Raw genomic sequence first — 21,023 nt, forward strand, 5'->3', positions numbered from 1 at the left:
CATCCAGTTGCGTGAACCGTCAATGTCCAGTCGGAAATATTTTAATCCCTTCAATTCGAGCGCCGACGATACGGCGTCGACAATCGCGGACATGGATCGGAGCAAAATATCGACACTGAGGGCGAGGGACGTGCAGTGGGCCACAGCAGGGATCGAAGCCTCCATGTTTAGATTACAAGGAAAAAATACAGCCTTTACACCCATGAGTGCATAATTAGCAATGAACGCCACGTCAAAGAGGCGCGACTGTAATGGTTCGCCTGTGGCGCGCATCAATTCTCTCACGCTCGGATCTATCGACAGTGCCTCCACCCTATGCGTCTCGTCTTCCACGGTGCGCATGATGGTACAAATTTCTGACAAGAGCGTGCCCGTGCTGACGAAAATGGTCGAATCACTTACATTCTCGCACGACAACATCGTGGGGTCAACATACACAATATCGTTTTGCTTCACCAAATCAAACTCTAGTACTAGACCACCACTGTACAAAAGGTTGGTGTCGGTATATGCACCGGCCGCGTAATCTTGTACCGTCAAGTGACCCCTTTGTATGGAAAGCGGGTCTTTAGCGGCACGTAAGATTTCTGCGTAATACACGTTTTCATTTTCACTCAACAACGGCACGGGATGATGACCAAACTTGGCGGACGACGGATCCAATTTCAGAGAAAGTTGGCGTGGTGTGTTGCCAGACCATTTTATATACTCGCAAATATATGGTCTGATGTCACAATTATTTTGAACACAATCGCCCGACGCCGCTGCTCTATCCTTCGGTTTCAAGTTTAACACAGTTTTTGCCGTCCACACCTTTGACTTGTCCATAGGGGGAAAAAGGTGGATATGGATGGCGGTATATATTTCGTCACTTTCCTTACCGGGTGGCACTTTCCCTGTTTGCATGTACACCGAATCAGAAAAACAAACAAAAACAAAAGATTTATATAACTAGAGTCACTCGAGTTCGGTACGATTCCCCATTTCCTGTCCTCCTCTTCCTCTTCTTCTTCTTCTTCTTGTTGAGCCGGATATATTAAAGTTACCCCTTTGTCCGTTCTCTAAAACGATGATTTCGATTCGAATACACAGCCACGGGCTTCCGGTGTGGTGGACGAGGGTCCTGCCTCCTTGACTCGACAGGAAATGGCTTGTGCTTGTTCTTCTTCTTCTTCTTCTTCTTCTTCTTCTTCTTCTTCTTCTTCTTCTTCTTCTTCTCCTTCTTCTTCTTCTTCTTCTTCTTCTTCTTCTTCTTCTTCTTCTTCTTCTTCTTCTTCTTCTTCTTCTTCTTCTTCTTCTTCTTCTTCTTCTTCTTCTTTTCCTTCTTCTTCTTCTTTTCCTTCTTCTTCTTCTTCTTCTTCTTCTTCTTCTTCTTCTTCTTCTTCTTCTTCTTCTTCTTCTTCTTCTTCTTCTTCTTCTTCTTCTTCTTCTTCTTCTTCTTCTTCTTCTTCTTCTTCTTCTTCTTCTTCTTATTCTTCTTATACTCTAAGATTCGGTTCTTAGTCCATCCTAATCCACGTCGCCTTTTTCTCGCTTCAGCTCAACGGGGAATTGCCTTCCCAAAGTACGAAATTCTATTCTTGAGCTTGAAAATCTCGATGTTTTGAGCAAGAGAGAACGAAAAACATAAATGGATTCTCGCCTCGAGCGGACCGAATGGGCACTAGACAAAATCGAATCTCGACGGAAACGTCTGAGACTTTAGATTTTTTTGTTCAGTGTGTGTGTGTGTGTGGAGCCAGGAGCACAATTCAAACTCCCGTCCGATGGAAATTCCTGAAGCGTTTTCTGTGGGACGCTTTGGTGGCTAGACTTCTCTCTCGCTTCGGCCCAGAATATTCTTTCTCGGTCGAAATGAAAGTTCGGTCCGGAAGGAGGGGAATCCCGCGTAGTCCATCCGAAATGTGTGTTTAGAATGCGATTGAAGCAGTCCGTCCGATGGAAATTCCTGAGGCGTTTCCTGTAGAACACTTTGGTGACGAGACGTTGGAGCAAATCTTTATTTTCTTTCGCTTCGGCTCAGAGGAACACCCCACCCCACCCCCGCTTGAGAACTCAAGAATCACACTCGCAGTTCAAAAGCAAGGGCAGCGACAAACGAAGGAGAAGGAGAGAGAGAAAGAGAGAGAGTGCATGAGGGTGATAAAGTTATTTCCGGTCGGCCGAAGTAGCGTTCAACAAGGCTCTATACGTCGAAACACACAATTGACTTTGAACACACAATGGGACTTTGAGAGGAGGAGGAATCTCGCTTTCCTGACCCTCTCAATGGTGCCTTTGCTGAAGTTCTCCTCCCTCCTCGAATCTCAGATCCATGATTTAATAGAGAAACCCACTCGTCTCACAGTACGCCCCACCCCCTTCTGTTTTCAGAACAAACTCATCTCAACTATCAAAGATCCCTTTGCAAGACCGTTTACTTTTTCCATGCACCGGCCGATTCAAATTGTGTGTTCAAAGTCAATTGTGTGTTTCGATTCATACCCTTGCCTGGCTCTGGCACGTATTCTCAAGAGCCTTGTTGAAGCGAAATCTTTTGTGGCGGGAGGAGGAGGGGAAGGAGGTAAGAGGATGGGAAATGCTGTTCAGCAAAGGCATCAAAAGACTCGTCATAAATTTCAACATGCAGTAACAGCGCCGAGCTCCTTCGGCCGACCGGAAATGACTTTATCACCCTCATGCATCCTCTCTCTCTCTCTTTTGACTTCTCCTTCGATGAAATGTTTGGATTACGACGCTACCCTTGCTTTTTTTCATGTTGAAAGAATGATAATTTATTTGCGATGTTCAAAAGTTCTCCTCCCTCCTCTTCCCTTCTCGAATCTCAATATCTCTTTCCCTCCTCTGAAAGCTTTTTCCATGTCGAAGATTTCGTTCATCTCTCCTCGCTAAATTTATGATACCTTTTTGAAACCTTAACGTATCGTCGGAATCTTCGGTCGGACAATTTGCGATATTCAAAAGTTCTCCTTCCATCCTCCTTCATCCTCGAATCTCAGATCCATGATTTTATAGAGAAACCCGGTCGCCCCTTTCTGTTTTTCAGAACAAACTCATCTCAACTTTCAAAGATCTCTTTTCCCCCTCTGCAAAGACCGTTTACTTTTTCCATGTTGAAGATTTCGTTCCATCTGAGCGAACGTGAGTGTAAACGGCACGGCTCAAGAAAGCAGATTTTGGCTCCTTCCCCTTTTTAACCTCTTGCATATAAAGGTTTTTTTTCCTGACACCCACCGGTACTCTAGTCTTCCGATGTCGGGCACAAAACGAAAACTCGACGACGACGACGATGACGAAGAAGAAGAAGGAGGTGGAAAATTTTTCAACGTGAAATGCTCCCTGAGGGCAATTTTGAAAAACGACGAAAAGGCGATACTGTTGAAACTTTTCGAGAAACGATGCATCTCCGTATCAAAAATGATGGTACGTGGATCGACGCTTCTACGGCTCATCGTTGAAGATTTGTTGTTCGAAGACACCACCGGTGAAAAGTGGCCAAATTTCGAAAACTATAACGTATTTGTTATAATTCTACGAAAAGGGAGCGACGCCAAAAAGACTAAAGCCGCCGACGCTTTCCCCGTAATTGGGAGAGTGTGGAACAAGGATTTCGTACGTGAAACTTTAGGGCAGGAAGAAATTGCGCGATACGACGGCGACTACAGCATCATAGCTTACGCCGCGCAGCGGCTACACACTGCTTTCGCCAATAATCTTAGATTAAATTTTGTGAATCGTCAACGGTACGCCATACGACACGTTCTGAATGAAAACGATAAGAAGATGGTGTACTTTTTACAGTCAAAGATCAATAATTGGAAATATATGGGACGGATGAGCCAAGAGGAACAAGAATGCTTGATTGAAACTCACCAAGAATTCATTGATGAAAATCGTAAACATTTGGGGTTAGAAAACGGTTCTTCGAAGGAATTCTTTGCCAAATCGGCTCCTCTGGAAACGCTGTTACGGTACTATGGTTTTCTGAAGAGGACCTTTACCGATGACAAAAAAATCAAGAAGTTTCCGCTAACGCCGACGCACAGTATTGCTGTACACCACGTACAATTTGACCAGTCGGGAATGAAGGGTGTTTTGAAGGATTTACATTTCGTCAAGAAATATGTAACAACGCGGAAATTGGAGACCGCAATCCACGAAGACGACATCGAGAAAGAAGTTTTTGAAGATTTTTCAACGGCCAAAAAGCGTTTGAGAGAAATGGAAAAACGTGTAAAGAAAATGCGTAAAACACACGTAGAAGAAGAAATGGAATTGGAAACCGAAAAAACAGAAACTGAAACAGAACAACAACAACAACACTGGGAAAACCTTTTCGACATGAAAAAGGTAAAGAAACTGTGCAACAAAAAGGAATGGCACCCTCATATGTTTCAAACGGACGGCGTCAGCGTTTCGGTACTGTTCAAGAAGGGGTATGGGAAAAAAGTGTGGGGAAAAATGAACCGACCGAAAAAGAAGAAGAAGAAGAAAAAGGACGATTCCCGAGAGAATCGAGACCAAAAAATACCAGCTAACGCGTCCATAGTAGTCGGCATCGACCCTGGGAGAAGAAATGTTATGACGTGTGCCGTCTACGACGTCGAAAAATCACGAGTGGTTCAAAAAATCAAACTGACATCGGGACATTATTATATGAAATGTGGCTTCACTCCTCGTCGTAAAACCATGGAAAACTTGAAGGAAAGAGAAAAAGATTACAAGAAGGCTTTGGAAGAATTGTCCAACAACGAAAACTCGTACGAGGATTACATCAAGAAAAGACACGAAAATTCCAAAGAGCTCTGGCGTGTGAAAAGTTTCAAAAAGTGGCGGGACTGGGGACTACGCGTCTACTCCCAGAAACAAAAGTTCGTGGCCAACTTTTGTAACAGGATTTGCAATTTGGTAGAAAAAGGCGGAGCCTACGTCGCCTTCGGCGCTGCCAAATTCGCCGCCACGGGCAAGAACGAGCACTTTGCCAGTCCCGTTGGCGCTTTCCGGCAGGTTCTGGAGAAACGTTTGGGTGGAAAAATCTTTTCGATAGACGAGAATTTCACGTCCAAAGTTTGTCATCGGTGTCTGGCTCCTACGAAAAAGGTTATGAGAGAAGTCCAGGACAAAAATGGAGAAAAACGCATTAGGCAAGTTAGAGGTCTCGTCAAATGTTCGCTTGTGCGTCAAGAATCATCTTCTTCGACCATTGGTGAGGCTTCTGCGCCAACATCGTCACGGTGCTGCCACATTGGCGGATTTTTCCTGGATCGAGACGTCAATGCTGCAATCAACATCGCAAAAAAATCCATCGGAATGTGGCCTTTGGATTTGGTGGAAAAAAAGACGAAGATGGAGCAAGGTCATACAATAATAACTTTTCTTCGCGGTAATTCGTCTCCGTGAAAAATCAAATCAGTAACCCGCGGTGGTGCACGGGATAAGATTCCGATTCTGTGTAACAAGATAGAAAGAATTGAGGACAAAATATTTCTGAATGTGATAATTGACCAAGATTGGAGTTGACTAAAAAAAAATACACTGACACTATTTTTCTATGCTTATGACAATTTTAGATCGCTGGCATTTTTCTTTCACATTTCACAATAAATCTCACTGGAAACCCCTTCTTTTTTTTCGCGCCTTTTTTATCGGATTGATTTCTTTGGATGTAAAAGTTTTGACATGAATTCCCGCGTTGTCCATCGCTCGGCCAAGCACGCACTTAAAAATGTGTGTTTAGACTCGTATCCGAGGCGAGAAGGTCTTGCTGGCTCGACAGGAAATGGTTTAGTCTAATACACAGTCACGGGTTCTCCTTGTCGATGTGCAAGGAGTTGAAGCGAGAGGATGGTGCCGTGGATGAGAATCCCTGACACATTTGGATTTAGTCGCTCCGGCCAAAGGAGCCAAAATCTGCTTTCTTGAGCCGTGCCGTTTACACTCACGTTCGCTCAGATGGAACGAAATCTTCGACATGGAAACTTTGCAGAGGGGGAAAAGAGATCTTTGAAAGTTGAGATGAGTTTGTTCTGAAAAACAGAAAGGGGGCTTACTGTGAACCGACCGGGTTTCTCTATAAAATCATGGATCTGAGATTCGAGGATGGAGGAGGATGGAAGGAGAACTTTTGAATATCGCAAATTGTCCGACCGAAGATTCCGACGATACGTTAACGAGAAAAGGTCTTTCAAAAAGGTATCATAAATTTAGCGAGGAGAGATGAACGAAATCTTCGACATGGAAAAAGATAAACGGTCTTTCAGAGGGGGAAAGAGATATTGAGATTCGAGAAGGGAAGAGGAGGGAGGAGAACTTTTGAACATCGCAAAATGATCATTCTTTCAACATGAAAAAAAAGCAAGGGCAGCGTCGTAATCCAAACATTTCATCGAAGGAGACGAATGGGGGAGCAATGGGAGGAGCAGGGGGGTGGGAGCGAGTGAGAGCTTTGGGCAGGAATTGGTTTGTTCAGGACTGGCTCCTCCCCCGGCCAGTGGTGATTCTCCAATCAGAATCGAGTGCCAAGAATGAGCTTGGACTGAAGCGGTTATCAAGCTCAAGCGGGGAATTGCCAGCGAAGACGCGCCATGGTCATTGTGATCTGGGAACTCAGAGGAGAAGGATGTGATGGATGATGGAGGAGGAAGATAAGGAGAGTGTGTATTTCGGTGGAAAGCAAGGCCGACGGCTGAACAGGAAATGGGGGATCCCGGTTCAGATCTTCAATTCTCTCACCAACCTCTCTTCTTATAGGAATCTAACTTTGGTTAAAGTGTTCATGAAGAAATCTCGCTTTGCTGAACCGTGCCGTTTACATTCACTTTCTCTCAGAACTTCATCTCTCCTCGCCAAATATCCTTGGAAGGGGGGGGGGTAAGGAGGAGGAGGAGGAGAGAGAAGTAAGAATAGAGGGAGAAAGAGGAGGAGGTAGAAGAAGGAGAGGAAAAAGGAGGAAGGCTTCGCCGACAGGAAATGATTTTATCATCACATTGGCATACCCAACGAGGCGATTTCCGGTTAACTTTCTCAAGCTTATTTGGTTTCAAAAAATTTCGATAGCCTGCTCTCTCGGATTCAAATTTATGACAACGAGTCAACCTTCTTCTTCTCCTTCTCCTTCTCCTTCTCCTTCTCCTTCTCCTTCTCCTGCGTCTGACTGGGAAATGGGAACGGAGGAAAAAGAGGAGGATAATAAAGAGATAAGCGTTTCCGGTCGAAGCGAGAGTGCGTTTCTGGTTATAAATCGTGTGGCGGGAATGAGGCGGAGGAGGAGGAGGAGGAGGAGGCACCTTTGAATAAGAAGGAGAAGAAGAAGAAGAAGAAGAAGAAGAAGGAGAGAAGAAGAAGAAGAAGAAGAGGGAGAAGGAGAAGGAGAAGGAGAGAAGGAGACTCCTCCTCCTCTTGTAGCAGGAGGAGGCGTTTCATATTTGTGGTTCAGTGTGTAATGTTCTTGTAAGAGTTTATCACCCTCTCTCATTTCCAATTTTCAACCACCATCTAAACTGGCACGCGGGTTCAGAATTTTTCAACCTGGCAATCGAATATCCTCTCAGATCCAAACCCGCTCGCCCCTTTTGTTTTCAGAACAAACTTTGGACTCCCCCCCCCCTCTAGCGGACACTAGACAAAATCGACCATTAATAAATTTGAACAAGAAATCGCAGCGCTATTTCCTTCGGCCGACAGAAACTGGTGGGTTCAGAGTTTGGTTTTTCGTCGGAATCTTTGGTACCTAGATGTAGGGCCATATCTTCACTAAGTAACATCTCAATCTTATTCACATATTTGCCTCTCGAAGTCACATCCGACGAAGAAGTGGAAGAAGTATCGTTTTCTGTCTTTTATTTCAAAACAACAGAGAATGGAAAAGGGGTGACTTTAATATTTTTTCCTCCTCTCTCATCCGAATTTTGGAGTCAATTATTTTCCTAAATAGATTTTTTCTAAGATTTTGTTATTGTCTGAAACATTGTAAAAATCCAGCAAGAAGATAAAATTTTAGATTTCCAATTATCTCTTGTATAAGCATTCCCACCTACGTCAAATGCTGAAAATATTATTTGTGATAATGCTTTGTTTTGCATGATTTGAAGGGCGTTGTGGGGGATGCCAATGAAGGTTAGGAATGAGGAACTTGAGAAACAGAAAGTTGGTGATAGGTTGGCATGACCAACGAGGCGATTTCTGGTTGACTTTCTCAAGCTTCAGATTGTAGACATAATTCTCTGGAGTGAACAATCGTCAGCAGCGACCCTTAAAACCTTATTATTTTTCAGTTTCGATGTAATTCTCCTCCCTTTCTTCCTACCCATTTTTCAAAGGATAATATGACGCAAAGCATTGTCGTTTTATTCTATTTCGTTTATTATTTATCTCGTTTATTAGATTTTCGCTAGAGGAGGAGGAGGGGGGGGATTTTTGAATACCTTCTCCTTCTCCTTCTCCTCCTCCTCTTCTTCTTCTTCTTCTTCTTCGACATATGAAATTTTTTTTTCAATTTTGTTATTGTCATTGTAGACACAACAGACGAAATGGGTAAAAGACATAGACGGTATAAAGTACCAATAGAAGTACCAACAAGGGGGGGTGTCAACGATAACTATGCTCTTCTGGGTGCGATGGTGGAAAACACGACAGACTTGCCGATTGGTGAGAGGGACTTTTGGAATAAATCCCTGGCGAATCATCTCAAGTTTGTGCAAATGTCTAAGGATAACAACGCTAAATTCAAAGAGGTGAAACAAAGGGGGGACAAAACTCCAAAGGGGTGTCGTAAGAAAAACAAAACTAAACGTTTGATACACCCGAAGCGATATGTGTATGAGTACCGTTTATCGAAAGAAATGAAGAAAAACATCGGCGACTTGAAAAAACAATTAAAAGAGGATGGATTAAAAATGGCCAACAACTTTAAAACAGAAAACCCAAAACTGACTAAACCATCATTACGTGATCCTAGAACGGGAGGTCCTTTATCTGAGGCCGATACAAAACAAGTAATCGATATTGCCAAATCGGGTACGAAGAATCGTAAAGATGTGCCAAAATTTGTATATGATTCTTTTAGAGGCAAAATACCTAAAGAAGAGGACATTATTGACCCTAACCTCCTATTTAGAGGAACTTCAAGGAGAAAGTTGAAATCGATAAACACAAGTAAAAAGAATGTTATAGAGGAAATGGATAAACTTATAAATAAATCGGAATTTAGGTTAGACAAAGAAAAACCTGTTGTCACGAATGCACAAAACGTCTACATGGTACCTGTAAAAAGAAAAAACAAAAAACGACTGCCGACCCGGCGACCTTCGGGGCTCAGTGGCAAAAAACGACAGCATAAAACGGCTGAGCCGGAACCGACCCCGGGGCCTTTGGGTGGCAAAAAAACGTTGGGTTATGAAAAGTGGAGAAAAGGAAGGTGTCGGCAGAAGAAAGCGGTTGAGCCAGAACCGACCCCGGGGCTCAGTAGCAAAAAACGACGCCAGAAAAAAACAGCTGAGGGTGGCAAAAAACGACGGCAGAAAAAATCAGCTGAGTCGGAATCGATCCCCGGGCTCGCTAAAAAGCGACAAAAAGAGTTGAATGACTTCGTGGGTTTTACCCCAGACGAGGTGAGAAAAAATAATCCGATGAAAATAGCGCGAAAAAAGGTGTCTACTGGAAAAACGTCAACCTCAAAGGATGCGGTAGCCAATGCTCAATTCCATGACACGTTACCCTGGCCACACACACCCCCTCCCCGGTCAAACGCACACACCCCAGACGCCCAACTCCGATCCTCTTTTTATCCTCCTACGCCACCGACGGAAGAATTTGATCGACAGTTAGATTATTGGTACGACGACCCCAGATCCTTGCCCGAGATTTCGCTTGAACAATTGTTCGAACTGATGCCCCAGGAAGATGTTGAGGAAAATTATTATCCTCTTTCGCCACTGAAGCCCGAACTTGAAAAACAACTGGATGTTGCTATAGAAAACACAAAGTGGTGGTGATTAACCCACATGCTTTTTATTCCCCTGTGTGGGATTCCCAAAGAGTTGAACTAGGTGTTACCGTACACCCCTCCTAGTATGGTCCGGCCAACACAAACTGGTTTATTTTTACACCAAGAACTTCTATATCCCGGCGGCCACCGACCTTCATTGCCGCGCCTGGTTGATTTGTGTCCCATGTTTTTCGTATCGGTTCGATCAAACTCTGCTGGAACCAAACTTTTTTTTTCAATCATCTCGATTGGAGTTTCGATCTCTCGGATGAGTTCACAAAAAAGAAAAATAGCTGGCGATCGAAAAAAAAAGTTTGGTGAACTCCGATCGAGACAGGAGATTGAGAATGCGATCAACATTGTAAACTTTTTTATTGGAATCCAAACTCAAGAAACAAAAAAGATTATCAAAAAACAACCACGAGGGGATGCGTGGTTACCAACTCCTTTTTCATGCCATGGAGGTGAAGGTTATGTGTACATTTCAAACATATTTTTCAATGTACTGTACTCCTCTTCCTTTTCTCTCCGGTCATTGATCAGAGTGTGGATTATCCTGGAAAACGCCATAACTTCATCCTTCAACTCGTCGTCGACACAGTCATTTTCATAATATTTGTGAACGCGAGGACCCAAACCATTGTCCATAAGTTTTTCCTTCATAACCTCAATCTGAGCAATATCATCTCCCTTTTCCTTTAGAGTTTGAGATGCAACCATCTTTGCAGATTTCTCAACCTTTTCGTCGTTACCCCCATACCAAAACAACTGGGGTTGCCCTCCGTATGTACTATGTAAAATACCGCACATTTCACTGAAAGCGCGTTTGGGTTGTATCACCTGAGTCGGGCTCTGCCGAATAGTGTCCATCAACTTCGCCTTACAAATCCGTGTATACAATACAGATCTCAGATCACGAGTCGGGTCGTTAGTTGCAACTCCGGTGTACGACATTGGCAAGACGAACTGCCACATTTCTCCGACCCTATCACTATCGTTGAATTTGACGGGGTAAGCCTTTGGTGCGAGTAGCCGCGGTGAGACTACTGTGTGTACGGACAAAACACATGATGCCTTTGGGGGGCTGTACATTACACATCGGGCCAACTGCTCAGGTAATTTTTCTGCCTGTAGTGATTTTGCCAAAACTTGCTCACTAAATGGCAATTTATCAGAGTTGGCATAAGCATAGAAAATATTCACATCCACAGAAAATCTCAGTGGAAGGATTTGAGTTAACATCACACTTTCCACATCTTTACCGTGATTACTCACACGCACAGATTCGGCGAATCTTGTTTTGTTCATCTTACTCACTGGACATTTTTCTGTATGGCGACAGAGGGCCAAACACGTGGTGTCGTACACTAACTCAAAATTTTTGTTCTTGTCCTTGTCTTGGCTAAAAAGAGGTAATACCTTTTCTTCTTGTTCGGGATCACCTTCGCTTTTCTCCATTTCGGTGCCTTGTTCCTCGTCGTTTTCTTCAATCCATCCTTCCCAATTCTCGTTCGGTGTATTTAGCACGTGGAACTCATCGTAGAACCAACCATCATTTGTTCTATCTAGAACTGATTTGATTTTCTGTTGTCGCCTCCTAACGTTGGCGTCGGGTTCGATACAGCTACATGGAGGTATGTCATGTGGAATATTATCACTGCCACCTTCGTGGTTAACGATTAACCCTTTTGACCTGTGATAATCAAACACTGAGTTTCCCATCGTCTTTGCGAGGATATCTGGCCGTTCATAATTTTCAGCTAAACGTAATGCAAAGGGCAAGGTCAGGTTATCAAAGATACCTTCAACTTTGTTCGGATCGTACGAGTTTCGTTCGAGAATGCAAATCTCATTGGCAACCAAACGCACATCTTTCAGAAACTTTTGCACGAGCCTCTGACGCAGAGAGATATCCAGATCTTTGGCATTTAGCCAATTGGCCATACGATCAATGCATTTCTTGCAATGCTTCATCTCTCCCTTTTCGTAATGCACGGTTTGTGGTGGTTGTTTGTTGAAGATTTCATCCACGTATTTTTCCAAGACTTCATGTGTCAGATTTGGCACTGTGTTTCCACCTGGAGTTGGAGAGGAGGCTTCGGCACCTTGCTCTTCGTCGGTGCACGGTTTCTTATTTTTCTTCTTCTGGGGGTCGGGGCTCGAGGAAATAGAGTCCTCTCCACGTGGAGCTTCATCGGTGCAAGGTTGCTCTTCTCCACCTGGAGTTGGAGTTGGTTCTTCATCTGGAGTTGGAGTTGAAGAGGTGGGGACCAGAGGTGTGTTTTGTGCGTCCATCGTAATGGTTGTGAATGCATGGCGTGTTTGCCATGATATATATAGCCCGCTGGAGGAGGTGGAGGAGGAGGAGGAGGAAATCCCCCAGGTGAATACTTGCACTCACTCGAACGAAATCTTCGACATGGAATTCCGATTCTCACTCCTGCAGATTTGTCGCAAATCCTCCCCAGTTTCCAGGGAAAGGGAAAATACTTTTTATTGAATTTCTTGATGCCGAAAAGGCGCCTAGAATTCTGCGAGAAGTCAAAAATCAAATCAGTAAACCTGCATCCTCTTCAACAAATCATTAGTGTGCGGACAAATCACAATCAGGCAACTACAGACCGATTAGCCTCACTTCGATTATATGCAAACTGCGGTTACTTGGATCAAAAAATGCCCGCTAGCATTTCCAGGATCGTTGATTTGCACAATTGACGCTCGTTTATTTCAGATCGCGACACGGGCACTCCAAACGTAGATGAAACATCAACAGTCGGCACGTTCGATTTGTCCTTATGATTATTTCTTATCAGCGCCAGCAATTCCATAAACTCTCCGTGCACCGTTCTATCGTTCAAAGCTACAGTGTTTTTCAATTGCCCCACTTCCATTTCGATTCGATCAAAGAAAGCTCCCAGATTCGTTACGAGACGGTATGTGTTAAAGGCCGTTTTTTTCACGATGGGTGGGCACACGAGGTTACAGACCGGCGGGGAATATGGAACACTCGACGGTTTCGCCACGTCGATGGGCATTGAGTCGTCCCACACAAACGGTACATCAATTCGTTGGGATCTGAGTTTACGCAGGTGGTCGGCCACATTCGTTTCGTCCACCTGAGATGGAGGCAGAACGAGTTCCGTCGCATCGCCGTGCACTCCTCCCCCTTCGACGGCCGCGTCGACGGCCTCGTGTAAACGATCGCCGTCGCATTGTACCGCACCTTTGGATAAAGCTGATTGTAACACGGATCGGAGATTGACTACATTGCCACCGAGAGAAGAAGAACGACAAGTTCGTTTCCTCGACCGCTTCTTCTCCTGTTTACAAACATTATTGCGGACCTGGTCGTTATCAGCCAAACGCTGCTTTACTTCGTGTTGAAGAGATTTGGAACAAGATTCCTGATTGAACAGTTCACTTGCCGTCGGTGATGATGGGTCATGTTTACCCCCTACGCGAAAGATGGAGTAACGACAGTACAAATATTCGCCACCGCCGATTACGCGCACGCACAGGGGTGAAAGGGCAAAAGTTTCCGGATCGCGTGCCGCCAGTGGAGCCATCGCGTAAAGGAGATCAGAACACACACATTGCTGCTGCAACCTCAGAGAACAACCGACGGCGTTGCTTATGAGAAACTCGCCATCGACGCCACAGTTTCCGGCTTCATCTTCCACCAACACAAACGCTGTCCACGACCCGCGAAACGTAGACGGTTGGCATTGCTGGTACACGGATCTGCCACACCCGCCCGAAGCCGATACGAGAGCGCTGTAGACGCTGCGCAATTCTCGTTGGAGGGCATCGGGTGTTTGCACGTGCTGTCGCAAGAAAGTGGGAAGGGTGACCGGTTTATTAGTGTCGTTGGAGGTCGCCAGCGCTAGCGAGCATTCGGGGCACGTTATCCTCAAACAGTTGGATTCCTCCCATACCATCATACTGGCCACATTGTAGTTTGGCCCAATTGCATTACACCCGCAATATATCGCCCTCTTTTCCAACCCAAATATCGTCATGATAGTGTGTGGCGTCGCGAGCGAACGCTCCAATAACACTCCAGACATGACTTGCGCCACGCGATCCGGGAGGGGGTGTTCCTGCTGCGCCACTGATAAAACAGTGGCGGCCGCACCGGTCGAACGAATCTTGGAAGCACTAACGCCTCCACCCAACGACCCAAACAAACGTTGGAGGCGCGACGAAGTCGAGCAGGAACAGTTGAATGTGGCGTACCATTGTGATAATTGCGCGGCCGTGTGTGCGGATATGGACAACATTTCATTTTTTTTTACATGTATGTATATATCTGAATATTTTATTTTATATTCATTGTCAGGAACATGGCCTTCACTATAATCGCCTGTGCTACCGGTTCCCATATGGAAATGTCAATTGGTTCACTTGTTACATTGAAGAGATAAACTTCTTTTGTACGCGGTTTTAGTGTGGTCACGGTGGGAATCAGCCCAAACACTGAGGATACGACCCGTACATAATACATGAAATCATCAGAAGAAGATTTTTGTTGAGGTTTGACGACTCCGTTGACACGTACGGGTACGCACGATTTGGGTGGGATTGTTACTGATTCCTGGGATAGCAACTCATACCTACTAGCGTAAGTTGAAGTATGGTTCAAATCTATAACAAATTCTTGACTTCGTCTAGAAACAATTGCACCCCACAAACCTTGACAGTACCCGAGAAAGTTTTCGTTTTCTTTCTGAGAAATAATCTCCACACTGTTCTTTCTGTCGTAGAAATCTAACTTTATATCTTTGTTTGTAATGTTGTAAAGGTTGAGATTAAAATCCTTGTATGTATCATCAGCTATCAAACCTCCCGGTATATCAATAGCCCCCTGAGAAAAAGTGAACAGACCAGAAGACTCAATTTCCGGCGCGATACCAATTCGAGCGGGTGCAATGTGTACTTTCTTATGTGAATTAGCCGAAATGGTTATGGAGGTGGGGTAATCCATCACAGAAACTGGATACCAACTCTCCTTACTCTGTTCGAAAATGAACCCGAAATAGTCTTTGTCGTGGTTGGTTACATTTATAAGATTGTGAGTACCACTGACCACACTTAATCTGCACCCGTTCTCACTGCAATATTCGCCTACGAATGTTCCGCCAGTGGGCACCAACAAATATTTGCTTAGGACTTGTTCGCCATTCACAAACCGGCACGACATTTTGTCAGAGTATAGGGAAGCCCTCTGGGCCTCTATAGGAACGGAGGTGGGGTTTCCAGGGTAAATAGAAACATAATCTCTATGATGTTGCCCAAGCGTTGTTAAACCCACACCATAAACCGGCGTGTCATTGTGTAAACGTTTCCACTGCATATTCGGTTCTCGGGAAGGGGCCAGTCGAGAATATTTTTTCAGATAAGCCTCGTCGGGTTTCTGAACATACACAAGGGGTTTCTTTTTCCAGTTCCACACGTTTAGACGGTTGGCTAGACATTCCTCGTCATCGCAACCTTGACATGTTTCGTAATTGTGCATTTTACTTGTACACACATTTTTTTTTATTGGAATAAAAAAATATATTTTTACAAATAGTTTTTTATTTACATTTTTTTTCTTTCATAAAAAAAAATCTGATCCATCATACAGTCCAATGAAATCGACCGCGTTTCTATTTGTGTTCATCGTGGTGATTGCTCTCGTCGTTGCTGGCTTCGCCTCGGTCATCACAAAACCCCTTTCCACCAACGCCCGTGCCTATGTTGAGTTGGAAAAATTTATCAAACTCAAGTTTGCAGAGGGGGTGACTGGAGAAGCCGTTCTCAAGGCGTACCTCGAACGATACGGCAGACTAACTTACACGGACGATTTATCGAGATTCCCTCCTCACCCCACGATCGATGATGTGACATCGCCGCTACCATCTATCGCCGACGCCGCGGCAGAAAAATGCGGTATTCGTAGTCTCGCCGATTACGTATCGGCACTGATGGGCAGAGGGGTGACCGATAAGGTGTCCGCTTTGAGAAAACGCGTGATGGCCAGCGATTCGGAAAGTGCGCGGCGGTTGTTTACTTCACTGTTCGATGATGATGACCAAAAACATGAACATGTGCTGCGCCATCCCGGCGGCCACTGTACCGACCCCGTAAAGGTAGACAACGGCGGTGAGGATTGCACGGCCGTTTGCGGAAGTTTGAACGCCAAACACATTCGCCCCCCTTTCATTTTTGGTGATCGCTACATCCACGTGGATCCCAACGAACCCAATGCCAGTTACTGTTGGTCCGGCCCCGCCGCCGTCGTGGCCAGCAGCGGCCGAGGCGAACAACACAGGCGGTGCAGCCAGACTACGGGACGACTTGTTTTCACCGACGACGGTGGATGGCAGTGTAGACCCATGTTCCCTCACTTGTTTGGAGGCACGGACGGTACCGAGAGGACCGCGTGTAAATTTTCGCCTTCGGAACATTCCGGCGATCGTGAAAGTTTCGAAACGATCGTGGGTTATGTGGACCTGCTATCCAACCGCCCGGTGCCCGACCATTTTGCCTTTGCGGCCAATACCACGTACAGTAGAGACTTGGCAAAAGCTGCCTCCCCAGAGGAATTTACAAAAATGGCATCCGATCCCGATTTTTATTTCCACCGACCCGTCGTGTGCGACTGCCAGTCTGCTACCGACGTACTGGAAAACCCGTTCGTCGGCGGCAGCGTGGCGGCCCACCTCAAATTTTACGGACTGTACAGGTGCGTTTCCAACCCTTGCGCGATGACGACACTGGCCGACGACGTGGCCGTCTTTTCACCCACAGACGGCACGTGTTCCCCGGGTCCCAAGGCACCGGAAGGTATGGTCAACGCCTTCCTCGGCGAAAAGCGGTCCCCCCTGGCGGGCATGACACCCGCCATGGGTTTGAGGCTCGCCGATTACACCACCAGGGTAGATGCGCCGTCACCGGGTGCTGGTGAGCCGTACGACGAGTCTCGGGCAAAACGGTTGACGCGACACGCGTCCCCGGTCATTCCGGCACTAATTCTGGACGATACGAATCCGTCTCGCCACGTCCTGTACGTGCCCACCCAAAAAATGGTCCTGACCGGACAACACATGGGCGCCACCGCTCACCCCTCCTCGGTGTTACACGCCGAGTGCCTCCCTTCGCCGCTCAACGGACGGTGGGGAATCGAACCGCCAGATCCTTTCAGCACCGCAGCTTTTTACGTGGAACCCGTGGCCGACGTTTTGGCAGGAGCCGTCCCACAAAAACCTTACGAGCACGATCTGCTGGTGGTGGAAGCGCTGCGCAATAGCAGGCTCGTCTCGGGCAACGTCCTCGGGGGATCGGAAATTTTATTCTCCACCCTCCTGGCCGCCAACCGTCCGGACGTGAGCGACGAACCGAGCGTGGACGGCAAGGATCCCGGGGAGGTCCGGCTCGCGCGCATCAGACGGTACTATGCCCAGATGATGACCAAGAGGCGCTTGTCCACGTACGAACACTTGCGCCTTTTGAAGGAGGGAAAGGACGACGAAAAGAAAAAATATTCGCCGTGGGATACGGAATTTAGAATCGGAGATGTGAAAAACAGCGGCATTCGCAACCTGGCGGAAACCTTTGCGATCAGAGAAGGGTTGTTGCTTCGTTCGTACGGTGCTTTTGGTGGCTGGGTGGTTTGCGGCGACTCGAAGACGTACGATTTCTCGTCCTTGAATAAGAAGGACACCACGGATCTCGGTCTATTCAACCCGGCACAGGTGGCATTCCCCACCAATCTTCCAACCATGATGGATTCCGGCATCTTTGAAGTGGACCGTCGAGTCTTGTTCGACACTAGACCGTACGCCGCTCACTTTGAACCCGACTTGGATGCCGATCCACCGCCTCTATTTCCAGACCGAGGTGTCAACGGCGATTATCGTCTCTCGGTTGATTCCGAGGCGTGGGGGGTCGCACGATTCAGGTTCTTGCCGAGCTTTAGGACGAATATTTTTTCTAAACTGGACCCAAGAGTCAAGTACGATGCTAAAAAAATAAAAATCGAGGGCAATCGTTTGCCACTGTCTCTATTCAAAAAAAGTCTGATCGAATGGGGTCACCCCGACGGCGACATCGATCAAGGCAAGTGGTTGCGAGAAAAGGTGGACACGAGCCGCATTTACTATAAATTTTTGCTCGAGGTGAGCCGAGTCGTGCGGCCCTTGTGGTTTACCGCCGCCTGGGAAACTTCTAACTACCACTATCGGGACGTCGATCACGATCACGAACAATAACTGGGGGGCCGTTTTGGAGTCGGCAAGTTGTGGCGATTCTCCGCGGGATATGCCACAGTGAGGGGGTGGCTTTGAAATATACCACGGAGGAAGAGTGTGCTGGGCATGGAATTGATCATTTTACAAAATGACAATTCTCTCAGCAAACCACCGACTAGTGGGTTACTAATTGAGGTGGAGGAGGATATCAATTCTATCTTGCAAAAACAAATGTTATCCAATTTTGGAAAGATGGAATTTTCTCTTCTCCCTTCGGCAAAGGATCGGTGGAAAAAATGTGTTAACCACGTTTTTAGAGTTTTCGAACAATCGCTGGATGCGGCTTGGACAAAACAATGTTCTCGTTGTGGTCAATGGGGAGGCGAGACCAAGATTGACATGTCATCTTGTCGCCCGGTGGAAAGAGAAGTCGTTTTAGGAGATGTGTTTACACATACACAACAAGGTTCTTATGTGAACGGCCGTTTCGTTTCTTTGCAACGGGGGCCGTATATAGAATGGAGCAGGTTTGGAACAGGCAAGAGTAGTTTTTGTTGTTTGTTGGACGTTTTTACAGAGTATGCGCATTCATCATCATCACCAGTGATTAAAGTTCATGGAAATGACATTGAATGCATCACGGTTGCCGTTGTAAATCGGAATTAAAAGATTGTATTGATAACTTCTTTTTTTTTCCCAAAAACAAATAATATATATTATTTATCTATAGATTTTCCAAGCAGTTTATTTTCAGAAAATGGAATACTATTCCATAGGACCACAAAATGTTTTCAATGATGAAAATTGGCTTGATGAAGTTATCCGACAACAAAGGGCAGAAGCAAATGTTGTAAAACTGAAAATTACTCAAATGAGAAATGACATATTGCAGATATGCCGTATGAAACATAAAGAAGAAATACCAGACTTTTTTTCAAAGGTCGCATTTGAGAGTGCAAGAGATATGTGTAGGTACTGTAATGTAGACACATACCTTGCGGGAATGGTGAAAAAAAGGCAATTATGCAATTTGCGCGACGCAAACCCAAGGCATGTTATCGCTTCAGCAATAATGAATGGACTGATAGATCGATGTTTGCAATTATTAGATAAAAATTTGACAATTGGTCAATATAACGCAAATCTTATAAAGGAAGTTGAAGAAAATGCGAGAAACGAGTTGTTTGGTGGGGATGTAACGCAAAATGTACCTATTAGGATAAATATGTTTTATAGAAAAGACGACACGATAGTACTGCGTCTCAGAAACTCATTTTGGGATACTCGCCCATGCCTTCATTCTGCAGTAATTTCTCCGCAACTCTTAGATCACTATAGTATCACACATAATAGAAATATCGATAAAAAAAATAATTTGTTTGTTTTTACATTGGGTAGCACTAATCTCTACATTGTGCACTTGATATCCACAAAACAAGAAATCGATATCTATGTTGGTACGATAGAGTTAATTTTGAATCATCCCCAAAAAAAGCTATCAGAAACAAACGGAGAAAGGATCGAATGGATGACAGACCACATGGGTGACCAGTTTACCGTAAAAGAAATGAAACTTTTAACTTGGGATCATCATCATATAATTAAAAAAAGACATTTGGGTTTATCAAAATCCGAATTTGTCTATCGTAGAGCTGATATCTTTCCATATCTAAAGAAATACACCCCGACCATCCAACAACATTTGACGATAGATGATATCGTTAACACCGTAAAAATGTACCCCCCCAATATCAACGAAATCATGAACGAAGTTTTCAATACAAACTCATGGAATAAAGTTAGCGGTGAATTCTGGGATGACAATACCGTCATGGGAATTTGTTCTGCCGTTAAAGCTAATACGCCGTATGCGTACCGAAACTCTCGGGCGTTTGAATACCAAAATGTGTTGTTCACAGTGCGTGATATGATATCGAGATCCCTCACTACGGAAAATCTAAAACGTATTGATCAAATATCAAATTACGAGGCCAATGTGCACAAAAACGCGGCTTGTAGCACTCGTATCCCCCGGATTTCTTCTTACGGCGCTGTAGGGTGGACGGTCATGACCACCATCGCGAAAGATGACCAACAGTTGTTCGTTTATGGTGAACCGTCGGCGGCCGACGAGTTCATGATATTTGTCAATTTTTTTGAAAGGAAGAAAAAAATGATGTTACCACCTGCCCTGTTGTTGTTATCGCCACACGATGATGATGAATTGCGTTTGAATGAGGAAGTGATAAAATTGGTACATCGGTTGGTCAATGTGAACGAAACGAAAGAACAGCAAATGTTACCGGACACGTTAGACCGAGATGTTAACCTTTATCCATTTTTAGCACAAAAATTTAAATCGTTCGACTCGATCAGTGATGAAAACTTGCGGCTAGCATCGCGCGTCTTACAATATGCATACGTTTGTCACAAAAGCCCGGTACAGGTCCCGTGTCTGTCGTTGGATAAAACACCAAAGACCGCGCACGAACTATTCTGGTTCAATGCTAATGTCATAAAATCTGGTTCTCTGTCAATTTTGGATTCGTGGCCCCACATCATGCGTGCCCTGCTGCTTTTGAGACAAGTGTTACCCCCCGTTTCCGCCGCCGACAGGATCGAGTTTACGTCGCTCAACAAAATAAGGACTGTATTGCACGCTGAAATGTGCGATTGGTGGGGTTCAATTCAATCGTTGATTGGGGTTTACCAAAAAACAACACCCCGAGCGCTGTTTGTGTTGAATGCTGCGGCGATCAGAGCCTGTGCCGTAGCAGTATTGGAACTTGCAAAGATTTTGAGTAGTT

Source organism: Oratosquilla oratoria, unplaced genomic scaffold (genome assembly GCF_046742065.1).
Source record: "Oratosquilla oratoria isolate Oo_2021 unplaced genomic scaffold, ASM4674206v1 SCAFFOLD163, whole genome shotgun sequence".
Lineage (NCBI taxonomy): Eukaryota > Metazoa > Arthropoda > Malacostraca > Stomatopoda > Squillidae > Oratosquilla > Oratosquilla oratoria.